General features: G+C 40.3%; 1 protein-coding gene across 1 annotated transcript in view; it reads left to right on the forward strand.

Moving 5' to 3' along the window:
- LOC131353814 (dynein axonemal heavy chain 7-like) overlaps positions 1-980 on the forward strand; it is a 42,524-nt gene extending 41,544 nt beyond the window's left edge. Inside the window, exons 29-30 of the mRNA XM_058390891.1 lie at positions 41-82; positions 373-980. The gene's annotated coding sequence lies outside the window, so the exon portion shown is untranslated. The remainder of the gene's footprint in view (positions 1-40; positions 83-372) is intronic.
- Positions 981-14,134: the final 13,154 nt, after the last annotated feature.

Here is a 14,134-nt window from a genome sequence, read left to right on the forward strand (position 1 = left end):
CCATATCTGTTTTTTCCACAAACTATTGCCACAATGTTAGGAAGCATCTTGAATGGACCTCCATGAAGACATGGTTTGACAGGTTTGTAGTGGAAGAACTCAAGTGGCCTGTACACTTCCTCTTCACCCGACCTCATTGTCTGATGATCTTGTGGTTGAATAGGCAATTCTCAAAAGCTGAAACAGTGGAAAGCCTTCCCAGATTACTGGAGGTTATGATAATAGTAAAAGTGGAAACTAAATCTAGAAAGCACTGTTCACTAAGCACATATGCATGTGATGGTTATTTGTCCACAAATATTTGGCTATATAGTGTATGTGAACACCTGTTGCCAGCATTCACCCTTCTTTCTTGAGTTTTGTTCCCCCAAGACCTGGCCTGATGATGCTCTACAGGCTGTGGCATCTCGGTTCCAGGAGGACATTGAGATGACGGATGATGCTTGTGCTGGCTGCATAGACATGTGCCAAAGCTTCCACACTTCCACCATCAATCTCTCGACACGCTTTCTGGCTGAGCTGCAGCGCCACAACTACGTCACCCCAACCTCCTACCTGGAGCTCATCTCCACCTTCAAAAGCCTACTGGAAAGCAAGAGGGCATAAGAATAAAAGCTTTTATTTGTCACATATACATTGGACCACAGTGAAATTCTTTCTTCACTTATCCCAACACTGATAAGTTATACAGTGCCTCTGGAGCAGTGAGGGTTAAGGGCCTTGCTCAAGGGCTCAACAGCGGCAGCTCGGCAGCACTGATCCTATGATCAACAACCCAAAGCCTTACAGGCTTGAGCCACCACTGCCCCAGACCCTTAAGACATTTAAGCAAGAGAGTGTAAGGCTCTTTATCCATGACCATAAGAGTTTGGGGTGCATTTACATGTTTTGAATTTCAGCTATAGGAAAAATTTCAACATGTATATTACTATGTTAATCCTTGTCATCATAAAAATTGTCATCTTTCCTCGGCAGTGAGGTGATGAAGCTAAAACAGCACTATGAGATTGGCCTGGAGAAGCTGGACTCTGCTGCTGCTCAAGTGGCCACTATGCAAGTGGAGCTGGAGGCACTTCAGCCTCAGCTCCTGGTGGCTGGCAAAGATGTGGATGAGATGATGGTGGTAATTGAACATGAGTCTGTGGAGGTGGCTGAGACAGAGAAGGTGGTTCGCATGGATGAGGCGGTGGCGAACGAACAGGCCACGGCTGCCAAGGCCATCAAAGTTGAGTGTGACGCCGACTTGGCTGTTGCTCTGCCCATCCTAGAGTCAGCTCTAGCTGCACTTGATACACAACAGGCAAGAAAATACACATGCTCTCTCTCTCACACACACACACAGAAATATAATTCCATCCAGCTTTTAAGGTACTTTGCTTGAATACCCCAAAATCTTTGTTGGTTTCTCTGTAGGACATTACACTGGTGAAGTCCATGAAGAACCCTCCAGCTGGAGTCAAACTTGTGATGGAGGCTATTTGCATCCTGAAAGGCATAAAACCTGACCGGATCCCCGATCCTCTCGGCTCAGGCAAAAAGATCAAGGACTTCTGGGGCCCAGCCAAGAAGCTTCTAGGTGAAATGAAGTTCCTGCAGAGTCTGCATGAGTACAATAAAGACAACATTCCAGCTGCTTACATGACTATCATTCGAAACAAATATATCACCAACCCTGATTTTGTCCCCAAGAAAATCCGGACAGCCTCCACTGCAGCCGAGGGCCTCTGCAAGTGGGTCTGTGCTATGGACTCTTACGACAAGTGAGTTTGTATAACAGGATACGACAAGTAACCATCCTAAATCGAACCAGTAAGTGATGACTCCTATGTCAGAAGCAAAAGAATGTAATGTCTTCTCTCTTAGGGTTGCAAAAGTTGTGGCCCCTAAAAAAGAGAAGTTGGCTCAAGCAGAAGCTAAGCTGAAGGTAGCTATGGAGAGTCTCCAAAAGAAGCAGGCAGCTCTAAAAGAGGTCCAGGACAAATTAGCCAAACTTCAGGTCACTCTGGAGGCCAACAAGAACAAGAAAGCTGATCTGGAAAATCAGGTTGGTCATAATTTTAATAATATTAATAATAATTTCTCTGTGTCAGTATTTTATAATCAATAGACCACAGGTGTAAAGAAATATAAGAGTATATGTAGTAATCTATAAAGTACAGTAATCTAACCTTGAAGTATAAACTGTAAAAGGGCTTGTTGTTTTTGGAGGCCACTTATTGGTAAGTGAAGAGGCTGTAAGTAACATCTTCAGTAAGCGCTGTATCCTGGTCAGAGTCACAATGGATCCAAAATCGATCCCAAGAACATAAACAATACAAAATCTGCCATGCTTATTGGGATTGATAAATATATTGCTTCTCTTCTGTGAGATTTCACTTTGATGCCTGCATAAATCTATCCAGTGTGGGTGTGCAGAACTTTTTTTCCTTTATTGCCTCTTGGAACAAACATTCCAAGAGACACAACGCAGTCAGTCTTTAACTGATTACAAATTCTGCCCTTTTGATGGTCTGTTCATGTGGGCTTTGTTTACATCTTTCGTTTTTAAAAACTTTACTTAGTAGTTTTATCTTCAAATGTCTTGAAAAGCCCTATGGCTTTGCCTTTGTGTGTGCTTTTCTTCAGCGCATCACGCTGTTCCTGCTTTGAAGTCACGAAAGTGAAGCTCTCGTTTCTAAACCCACCCTCTGTGTACACAGAGAAGCATAAACTCTCCCCACACACCCAAACACACTGCACTGATTTGTTTATGGGAGCTGGCTGTCAGTTTTTTTAGTTAAACACACCACCAGGGCCCTTCTGTCTTTTTCTGCCTTATTTCACTACCTTTCATGTTTTGTCTTCTTTTCTTTCCCTTGTCTCTTCTGAATTTTTATTTCTTTATTTTTCAGGCTGTCTGTTTTCCCTGTTCAATGGAGAAAATTGTTTATGCCATGCTCCCCCAAGCATATCGAACATTGCATGCACAGGGGCAATGTCTAACTCTTCCCCAAATGCTAGCTTTGTGAAACACTTACTTTTTAATACTTCGCTTTCTTTCTTCTGTTCAGGAATTTTTATGTGTGTATGTGATGCTGGAGGAAACGTCAGGTATTCGTTTGTGGCACAGCATTATATATTTATTTGCCATATTAGCAACAAAAATAGCCATTAAAAAAACCTGGATATGAATTTATGCATTTATTCATTCAACTCCTGTGCCAGGAATGAGTATAGCCTCCATGTTGGATGCTTCTGTTAAAGGATTCAATGTTACTATATTTTAAAAATCTACGCTAAATGCTGTGAGCTAACCGTTTGTAATAGGTGGAGCTATGCAGTAAAAAGCTGAAGAGAGCAGAACAGCTGACTGGTGGTTTGGGAGGAGAGAAGACGCGTTGGAGAGAGACGGCGTTGAAACTGGGAGAACTGTACACCAAGCTAACTGGAGATATTCTCATCTCAGCTGCTATTGTAGCCTACCTGGGGGCTTTCACATCTAGTTATAGACAGGTACACACATACACACACAAGAACACTTATTTGGATATATTTACATATTCATTCATTCATCTTCAGTTAGCACTTTATCCTGAAGTCTCCATCAAGTATCTTAGGAACACTGGGCATGACACAGGAATACACCCTTAATGGCACACCTGCCTATTGCAGTGCATCCTTCACAACACGTATTCACACCTAAGGACTTTTTATTGAAGCTGATCCAACTTTTGGGAGGTATGGGGAAACCAGAAGACCCAAATCAAACACATGTGGACGCAGGGAGAACATGCAAAACACCACACCGAACATAGTAACCTTAACTCAGGAGTGAATACCACCTGCTGCTCCTCTGTACTGCCTGTAACTGCTTTATAGAATAAATAAATAAATAAATAAATAAATAAATGATATTAAAAAAAACCTTTAAAGCACATGCTAAAGTGAGAAATGATAATAAAGGGGAAATGCAATTAATCTTATTTTAGATAATGTCACACTTTAACAATAAAGTACACCTTTCTCCCTTGGACTGATTGCTAAAATTGGCAAGTGTAGAAAGTTTCACTCAAAAAAAAAAAAAAAAGCCCAAACCTTAGTTTCCCTGAAGCAAATTCTTCTTCATCTTTTAGTGTTTCAAACTCATGCTCCATTTTTGTATTTCCTCATGGGAATATCTGCCTTCAAATTTAAAAGTGTTGGGTTATTATTGTTGAGGAGACATTATAATGAAACATACTATAAAACATATGAAAAAATCTCTCTCTCTCACACACACACACACACACACTCACTGTACACAGTACACATTTGTCAGGCAACATATTTCAAACGCACAACAACCGGGCCCTGTTCTCCATTTGATTTCCGTCTCAAAGCTCCATGTTTGATGTGACCCAAGAGACACAGGCATCACATTTCTAAATATTTAACTTAATCACTTTTTATGAGACGCACAAGGAGCGATATTAAAATGCCTTTTCAGTCTCTTTGTCATTATTGGCACACACGCCTATGAAAAATGAATGAACCCTGGGAAAATATTTGGAAGCATGCTGCGAGATAATGTTGTGAAGTTGGAGTAGTGACTGAGGGAACGGAGTACTTTACACACATGTTCTCACAGATGCTCCTTCCGTAAGAGACACAGAGATATATTATGCTTGTGCGTACAAAGAAATTATTGTTTAAAACAAAAAATGAAGTCAACCAACCAGCTCAGCTATTAGATATCACTGGCGTTTTGTTCTTATTGTATTTCAGAAAGTTATGCTTCTTTTTTTGAAACCTTCCGGCAGATTCTTAAGAACAGAAAAAAAAAGGATTATTATTTAATTAGTCTTACTGTACCGTTGCTATCTTTACACCAGGAGAAGGTTAGGTATGTGCTCATTCTTTCTTATAAAAAGTGCTTAGTGCTTTAAAACTTCTGCTTTTTCAAGCTGTGTTCAATTTTGAGATATGTGGGTGTGATATCAAATATACACAAGCAATATTCCTAACAGCTTGGAACAAGATATCCTGCTGTCAAGACCCACGGAAAAGTGTTGTGAATAGAAGAGAGGTAATATAGTAGCTATCACTGTTACTTAAAGATTATAGACATACTTTCATTTGAAACAAAACACTCCAGCCATAATTAAAGCTGGAATTATTATCCATGAGATTGGCACTACCTGTGACGGACTTGACCTTCTGTTCTAGGGTGGATTCCTGCACCATACGGTGTTTCCAGCATAGGCTCGAGAGCCAACATCACCCTGACCAGGAGAAAAAACACCTATGCAAATATGCGTTTGGATAACTTGCTTGAGGAAGTTTATTCTAAGTTGATGTTCTTTATACTTGAGCTCTAAGTAAATGCTCTGTTCAAGAATATCAAATAATCTCAAATCAAATTCAAATTTTATTAGTCACATACATAATCGTACACAGTATGATATGCAGTGAAATGCTTACACGACTGTTATGACCCTAGGAAAAGGAATAAAGACAGAACAAAGACAGGGTAAAATATAAAAATAAAATACAAAAATACGAAATATAAAAAATAAGAATACGAATTATACTAAAATACGAAATATAAAATATAAAAACAAGTTTACAGTAAGCAAAAAATATAATAGAATAAAAATATAATAAAATATAATAAATATAAATAAAGTAAGATATGTATATATGTATATAGAATATGTATATAAAATAAGATAGAATATATATATATAGGAAGTGTAAAATGTAAAATACAGGAAGTGTAAAATACAACAGCTGTGATGAAAAATTATATAAAATTATAAAATTATATAAAGTGAATAGTGTGTAGTGCAATAGTGTCCAAGGTGCAGACAGCAGCAGTACAAAATTATTGCAAAATTATATAAAGTGAAGTGTGTAGTGTGCAATAGTGACCAAGATGCAGACAGCAGCAGTACGGGGTGGTCACGAAGTGGAATGAGGTGATGAGAGCAGTGGTATTGTCCATCTTTAAAGTGCAGATGTGCATAAGTCCTCTTTGTATGTAAATGGGAGCAGACTGTGCAACATGTATGTTTATGTGTTTGTATTGTGTGCACACTCTTGAAATGTGCAAATGTGCAGATGTACATTGTGTGTTTATTGTGTGCCACAGTCCTGTAATGTGCAATATCCGGTGTGGTTGGTTGGAGTTCCAACACGTGTGTAGGAGCATAGTAGGTGTAATCAGATGAGTCCTATGTGAGTTTCTGATTGAGAGACCGTATAGCCTGCGGGAAGAAGCTTCTCCTCAGTCTCTCAGTGTTGGCCTTCAGGGAGTGGAAGCACTTCCCTGACCTCAACAGAGAGAAAAGTCCATTGTTGGGATGGCTGAGGTCCTTCACGATCTTACTGGCCTTGGTCCAGCACCGCTTGTTGTAGATTGAGTGCAGGTCAGGGAGCTCGGTACGGATGGTGCGCTCAGCTGATCGCACCACCCTCTGAAGAGCTCGTCTGTCCTGCATGGTGCTGTTCCCGAACCAGGTGGTGATGTTTCCCGTCAGGATGCTCTCTGTGGTGCAGGAATAAAAGTTCCTTAGCACCTTAGCAGGCAGTCTAAAGTCTCTCAAGCATCTGAGGTGGAAGAGACGCTGTCGGGCCGTCTTCACCACGGTGTTGATGTGACAGGACCATGACAGATCCTGCGTGATGTGAACACCGAGGTATCTGAAGCTGTCCACTCTCTCCACTGGGCTGTTGTTGATCACAGGGGTCTGGTGGTTCCTCTCCTGCTTTCTGCTGAAGTCCACTATCAGCTCCTTAGTCTTGCTGACGTTAAGGTGGAGGTTGTTCCGCTGGCACCAGTCCTCCAGAGTCTTAATCTCCTCCAGGTAGGCCGTCTCATTGCTGTCGGAGATCAATCCGACCACAATGGTGTCGTCAGCAAACTTGATAATGTTGGTGGAGTTGGTAGTGGCCATGCAGTCATACGTGTACAAAGAGTACAGCAGGGGGCTCAGAACACAACCCTGGGGAGCTCCAGTGCTGAGGGTGAGTGTGGAGGGGATTATAGTGTTAAACGCTGAACTGTAGTCAACAAACAGCATTCTAACATAATTCCCCTTTCTATTGTCCAGGTGAGTGAGTGATGTGTGAAGGAAGTGGGAAATGGCATCGTCGGTTGAGTCGGGCGGTAGGCGAACTGTAGTGGATCCAGTGTGTCTAGTAGTGAAGTGATGATGAAGTCTCTGACCAGCTGTTCAAAGCACTTCATCACTACTGAGGTCAGGGCTACAGGGCGATAGTCGTTGAGTGAAGCAGGATGGAGTTTCTTCGGGACAGGAACAATGATGGACTCTTTGAAGCACGTGGGGATTGCCGACTGGGTTAAGGAGAGGTTGAATATGTCTGTGAACACAGGTGCTAGCTGGTCAGCGTAGGTTCTGAGGATTCGACCTGAGATTCCGTCTGGTCCTGCTGCTTTCCTGGTGTTCAATCTCCTGAAGGCTCTCCTCACGTCATGCTCAGAGATGATGAACGCATTGGTGTTGGCATTCTCTTCCTGTCTACAGCCATTAGCATTAGCTGTAGCATTAGCTTTAGCATCGTTAGCTGCAGCCTTGAAGCGAGCGTAGATGTTCAGCTCGTCTGCCAGAGTCACTTCCGCATTCATCATACCGGATGTTGGTGCTTTATAGTCCATAATTGTCCTTAATCCCTGCCACAGGCTCCTAGAGTCACTCTGTTGGAGCTGTGACTCCAGTTTTCTCCTGTAGCGCTGCTTCGCCTCCTTCACCGCTTTCCGCACGTTGTATGACGCTGCCTTGAGAGATGATTCGCTGTGGCGACCCCTGAAGGAAAAAGCCGAAAGAAGAAGAAGAGCTAGTGTTGGGTAGGTTACTTTGGAAATGTAATAGGTTACAGATTACAAGTTACTCTGTTTAAAATGTAATAAGTAGTGTAACTTTTTAATTACTTTATAAAAGTAAAGTAACTGATTACATTTGATTACTTTTTGACTACTTTTAAGTTTCTAATGGATATTTTCAATGAAATCATTTCCAAACATTTATACCAGGCAGGGTTAACCTTACAGTAGAACTCAACTCTGTTTACTGTTAGAATTTTAAATCTTTCATCACTTGAATTAAGATTATATTAATTTAATTTTAAGCACAGCCACCACAAAACCAGACTTCATAACAAAAATTGTTTAATACTGTTTTAGGAATCAAATCTTTGCATAGCTATGACAGGACACACTGGCAAGTAACAATGCCTTGGAAAAAAAACATAATCTGAAAAGAGTCATCATAATGTATGCTACAGTGCTAAAATAACTAAGTTATATTAGATCTGACATTACCAACACATTTTCAAGGAGGAAAAATGTGAGCTATATATTTTCTGTCAAAGGGTTCATAAATGTAAAGGTAGCTAGCAGCAGAGACGATTAGGATTTAGGATTAGGATTTTCATTTAAGGGGGGCTCAGTCCCCAATGAGGGTATAATAGTAAAAATAAATAATAAATAAATAAATAATAAAATAAAGGTTTGACTAACAGGGTAGGATGGTAAACTTTATGCAGCATTCCACTGTATTGCATAGATGTGTATAACATTTGAGTACTGAACAAGCCAAATATGAGTCTTCCTGATCTCTCCCTCTCTCTCCCTCTCTCTGGTCTGCGGATTGAAGAACGCGCTGAAAGACGGGAGGAGCCGAAATCTGCCGAAGTTTTCATATGAAATGTAAAGGGGACTGAGGAGATCACTTATTCGTGTACAGTTTATGGACAATCGCACAATTTTAGGGGGCTTTAAAATGGCCTAGCGACGCCCATGACTAGCAGACTAGCTAATTTGTTCTGAATGTTATGAATACAGGTCTTGAGTACTCTATGGGCTCGATGAATGCGCAGGCGCGTTTCCACATAGCAGCTACAGTAAATCAACTGACCACTCCGTCACTTTTAATTAAACAGAAACGAGTAATATATCATTCCAAACTAAAGGGTCTGTTTTTATTTCTTTACACTCACAATAATGACAAAAATTTTACATTTTAAATATATTATAAAATAAAGAAAGGCTAGGTTCCATACCTGCAGATGCTTCCTCAGGTTCAACATTGAAGCCTTTGATGTCGAAAGCATTTTAACAGCCGGAAAACTAATTTTGCACTGAACTGTTATATTTGCCCCTTATTGGATTTTAGGATGAAGTTATTTTTAAATTTCCAGGACTGAAATACATTTTTATCACTCGCCATGGTGGTCACTCTCAGACAGTGTATTAGCCTAAAGCTTTCCGAGGCAATGTGGATTAATGTAATTGGCAGAAGCGCCTTAACAAACTCTAACAACAAATTAATATTTATTCAACATATACTAGTTTTTTTTTAAAGAAAATACTCAGATGTAACTCTATTTGTAATCTTTAACATTTTCATAAGTAACTGTAATTTTAATTACATATTTTTCTAAGTAACTGTAACGAGTTACTGCTACATTTTGTAATTAAGTTACGTAACGCCGTTACATGTAACTAGTTACTCCCCAACACTGAGTATGACGCAGCCTTGAAAGAGGTCATGTCAACCGACGCAAGTCCCGCGTTGTAGGCAGCGGTGCGAGATCTCAGAGCGTCGCGGATGGTCTTATCCACCCACGGCTTCTGATTGGGAAACGTCCTGATGGTGGTTTTCTGCACAGTATCATCTGCTAGTTTCCCGACGAATCCCACAACCGCTTCCGTAAACACATTGATGTCATCAGAGCTGCTCTGGAACATGTCCCAGTCTGCGTCATCCAGAGCGTCCTGTAGAGCGGCCATTGATTGGTCCGTCCAGCGTGAGACCGCCCTCTGAACCGGAACTTCCTGCTTAAGCCTTTGTTTATATTTTGGCATGAGGAAGATGGCGGCGTGGTTAGACTTCCCAAACGGTGGGCGAGATTGTGCCTTATAACCGTCTTTAACTGTAGTGTAGCAGTGGTCCAGTGTCCTTTCACCCCTGGTGGGGCAGCTGATATGCTGGTAAAAGTTCGGCGCTGCGCGTTTGAGGTTGGCACTGTTAAAGTCCCCCGCCACAATAAGCACAGCGTCCCGGTGTTGAATGAGTGCTTCATGCAGCTCGCATAAAGCAGTGTCCGTGTCCGCCTGAGGCGGAATATAAACGGCGCTGACTATGACCGATGTAAACTTCCGAGGAAGATAAAAAGGACAACATCTGATGGTAAATAGTTCCAGGTTGGGTGTGCAGGAGCGTGTGAGAGGAACAGTGCTCGCGCTGTTGCATCAGCTACTGTTCACCATTAAACACACGCCGCCTCCCCTTGATTTCCCCGATTCCTATGTTCTGTCCATGCGGTGAACCGAGAAGAACTCAGCCGACTGGATGGCGTGGTCCGGTACCGCTGGGTTCAGCTATGTCTCGGTGAAATGACAATCTTGCTATCAGTTTCATACATGTTCAACTATGTTAGCATGTTTAGCATGAAGCTTTGCTTGGAATTAAAGTTGCCAGAAAACCATTCCATCTCTACAGTCAAGCATGGTGGTGGTAGAACCATGTTTATCTTTGTTCTCTGACTAATGCCCTCTTTTGGCCAGTTCACTATCTTTTGTTTTAATTAATGGCTTCAGCGATGTTCCAAACTGTTGATAATTACTATATTTGTAAACTAGACCAACTGGTGTAATAAATGAGTAAAGACAGTTTTACATAGGTATGCAGTTTAATCTGTGTGTATAATAATAAAGTTGAATTTTCTATGTGCATTTGTAGAGGGTTGTAGAGGAGTGGGTCGAGCTGTGTAAGGCCAAAGCGATCCCCTGCTCCAAGAATGTGTCTCTGATGCAGTCTCTGAGAGAGCTGGTAAAAATCAGAAACTGGACCATCGCAGACCTCAGACAGCTTCTCCATCGATAACGCCATCATCATCTCGTATATACTTCCTCAAGTCCAAACATCTAGGAAATGTTGTCATGTTGACCATGTGTTGTGTTGATTCCTTTTCTCTGACAGCAGCTGCAAAGCAAATCATATTTATATGAACACACTTTATTATGTTATCCTTTTTACAGTAACAACATACTGTTATATATTAGGCAGCAATTATAAAAAAAATATAAAAATATATTATTTGTCTTCAAAGTTGATGTGTTAGAAGCAGGAAAAATGGGCAAGCGTAAGGATTTGAGCAAGTTTGACAAAGGCCAAATTGTGATGGCTAGACGACAGGATCAGAGCATCTCCAAAACTGCAGCTCTTGTGGGGTGTTCCCAGTCTGCAGTGGTCAGTATCTATCAAAAGTGGTCCAAGGAAGGAACAGTGGTGAACCAGAGACAGGGTCATGATGCATGTGGGGAGAGAAGGCTGGCCCATGTGGTCCGATACAACAGATGAGATACTGTTGATCACTTCCAGAAAAAAAATCTACAAATAATTTACTCACCCCCTTGTCATCCAAGATGTTCATGTCTTTAAGTTTTTTGAGGAAAACATTTCAGGATTTTTCTCCATATAGTGGACTTCAATGGTGCCCACGAGTTTGAACTTCCAAGATGCAGTTTAAATGCAGCTTCAAAGAGCTCTAAACGATCCCAGTGAGGAAGAAGGGTCTTATCTAGCAAAATGATCGATCATTTTCTTAGAAAAAGAAAAAATTGTACACTTTTTAACCTCAAAAGCTCGTCTAGCTCTAGCTCTGGAATGTGTGTCTGCGAAGCTACGTATTACATAATCATGTCAAAAGGTCACATGTGACATAGGCAGAACTACAGACCCAGTGTTTACAAAGCGAACGTGCAAAGACCAAGGAAGTGCAAATAAGTCAAATGCTCTTTACTAACAAAAAGGTACAATCAGAATGTATGGGTGTGTTGATATCCAGGTGCAGAGCGAGCAACCACAGCTTCAATCGCTCCGGATTTTTAAAAGGAAATTTGTGAGCAGTCATGTTATTTCCAAGCGGACATGATCTTTTAGGTTTAAAACGATTTCCACATCCAGGGTACACACACGAACGGACCATTTTAAACAAAAACTGACACAAAGACATGTAACTTTGTGACATTCCACACACAACTTCAGAGCGGTCCTTCTTCTCCACACTAGTAAACACTGGGTCTGTAGTTCTGTCTATGTCACACGTGACCTTGCGATGTGATTATGTAATAAGTAGCATCACGGACACCCGTCCCAGAGCTAGAGCTAGACGAGCTTTTGTGGTTAAAAAGCTTACAATTTTTTATTTTTCTAAGAAAATGACCGATGGTTTTGCTAGATAAGAGCCTTCTTCCTCGGCTGGGATGGTTTTAGAGCTCTTTGAAGCTGCATTTAAACTGCATTTTGGAAGTTCAAACTCACAGGCACCATTGAAGTCCACTATATGGAGAAAAATCCTGAAATGTTTACCCTAAAAAATATAATTTCTTTACAACTGAAGAAAGAAAGACATGAATGTCTTGGGTGACAAGGGGGTGAGGACATTTTCTGTAGATTTTTGTTCCGGGAAGTCAACTTCTCTTTTAATGCTGGTTCAGAATACACAGTGCATGATGGGTCAGGGCTGTTTTGGCAGCAAAAGGAGGACCAACACTACAATAATAGGCAGGTGGTCATAATTTTATGCCTGGTTGGTGAACTTGTTTATTAGGTACAAGTTATTTTCTGGTAATTATCATTGCAGCAAATTACATTTAATTTAAATTCAAATTTTATTTGTCACATACATAATTGTACACATTATGATATGCAGTGAAATGCTTATACGACTGTTTTGACCCTTGAAAAGGAATAAGGACCGAAAAAGAAAAAGATAAAATACAAAATGCAAAATATAAAATATAAAAATTACAATTTTTACAGTAGGTAAAATAAAATATAAATAAAATATACATAGAGTAGAATAAGGTATGGTATAATATGTATATAGAATATAGAATCAATGAGAAGAAGAACAAATTCAAAAGAACAAATTGAGATAATTTTTTCTACATGCTTACTTTGTGGAATTGATCCAAGATCGTTATATGATATAAATGATAAACTATGGCTTCTCTTTAATCTCCTGTGTCCTGAGTGACTTTACATTAAAATATATTTTTTTATATGAAGACAGTACGTATCAGCTTTACTAGACAGGATTTGACAGAGCAGTAGCTGATGGTATTTTTAGGAAGCAATATAATGTTTAAGAGCCTATGTGACAATATTTGAAAACAACAACAACAACAAAAACAAATCTTGCCACTTTTTGCAGTGTAATATTGAGAAGTGAATTATGTTTGTGTGGTGAGGAAAGATTCGAGAAATGTTATTCTTGAGAAATAATGCAATCACATCCTGGAGACAATACGTCCTCAAAATAGAAAATGTTTGCACTGGAAGAATGAGACAGTGCTGTTGAAGTGTTGTTCTTCATGCTATTGAAGGTTTACTAAGCGGATCTTACGATTGGGTTTCAAAATATAAAACTCCTCTCCTGTTCTCTAACCCTAATCCTGATCTGAATCATTTATACTAGACCTAATTTTCATCACATATTCCTCAAGTGTTTTTTTTTTCTGTTCAAGACACACAAGAACTCATCTGTTCTGCTGAAACTGGTCATTTCCTAAACGTGTAAATTCAGGTAGAAAAATTAAACGCTATAAACACTATACTGGAAACCTAACTATTTTCTTTCACATTCTCGTTATTAACTTGCAGTCATAAATGTTGAGGACCATGTTGAGGATTCCTTACATGTGAGTGTTCTTTATTGGTTCAATGCATGTCCCATAAATCCCATAAGAAGATGTGAAGGAAAAGCTTCCTTCATGAGCTGCTCATGTGAACGTTCCCTGCATGATCCATTAATGCCGCTTGCATGTTCCATGTAAATGAAAATACGCCCTTCTCCCTAACCTTCACCATTCATGCAATAGTTTTAAGCACTGAATACTTCATGTGGGATTTATGCAGAAAGGATGAGAACGTTTCTTGCATGTGTGTGTTCTTCAGTATGTTCTTTACAAGCTCCTGAAATGTTTGTCAAACATCGCTTCTCTGCAGGAACACACGGCGATGGCCTCTGATGATTGACCCTCAGGGACAAGCAAACAAGTGGGTAAAGAACATGGAAAAGGCAAACAGCCTACACATTATCAAGCTGAGTGACGGCGACTTCGTGAGAACGCTGGAGAACTGCATTC

The sequence above is a fragment of the Hemibagrus wyckioides genome, linkage group LG06 (genome assembly GCF_019097595.1).
Source record: "Hemibagrus wyckioides isolate EC202008001 linkage group LG06, SWU_Hwy_1.0, whole genome shotgun sequence".
In the NCBI taxonomy this organism is placed as follows: Eukaryota; Metazoa; Chordata; class Actinopteri; order Siluriformes; family Bagridae; genus Hemibagrus; species Hemibagrus wyckioides.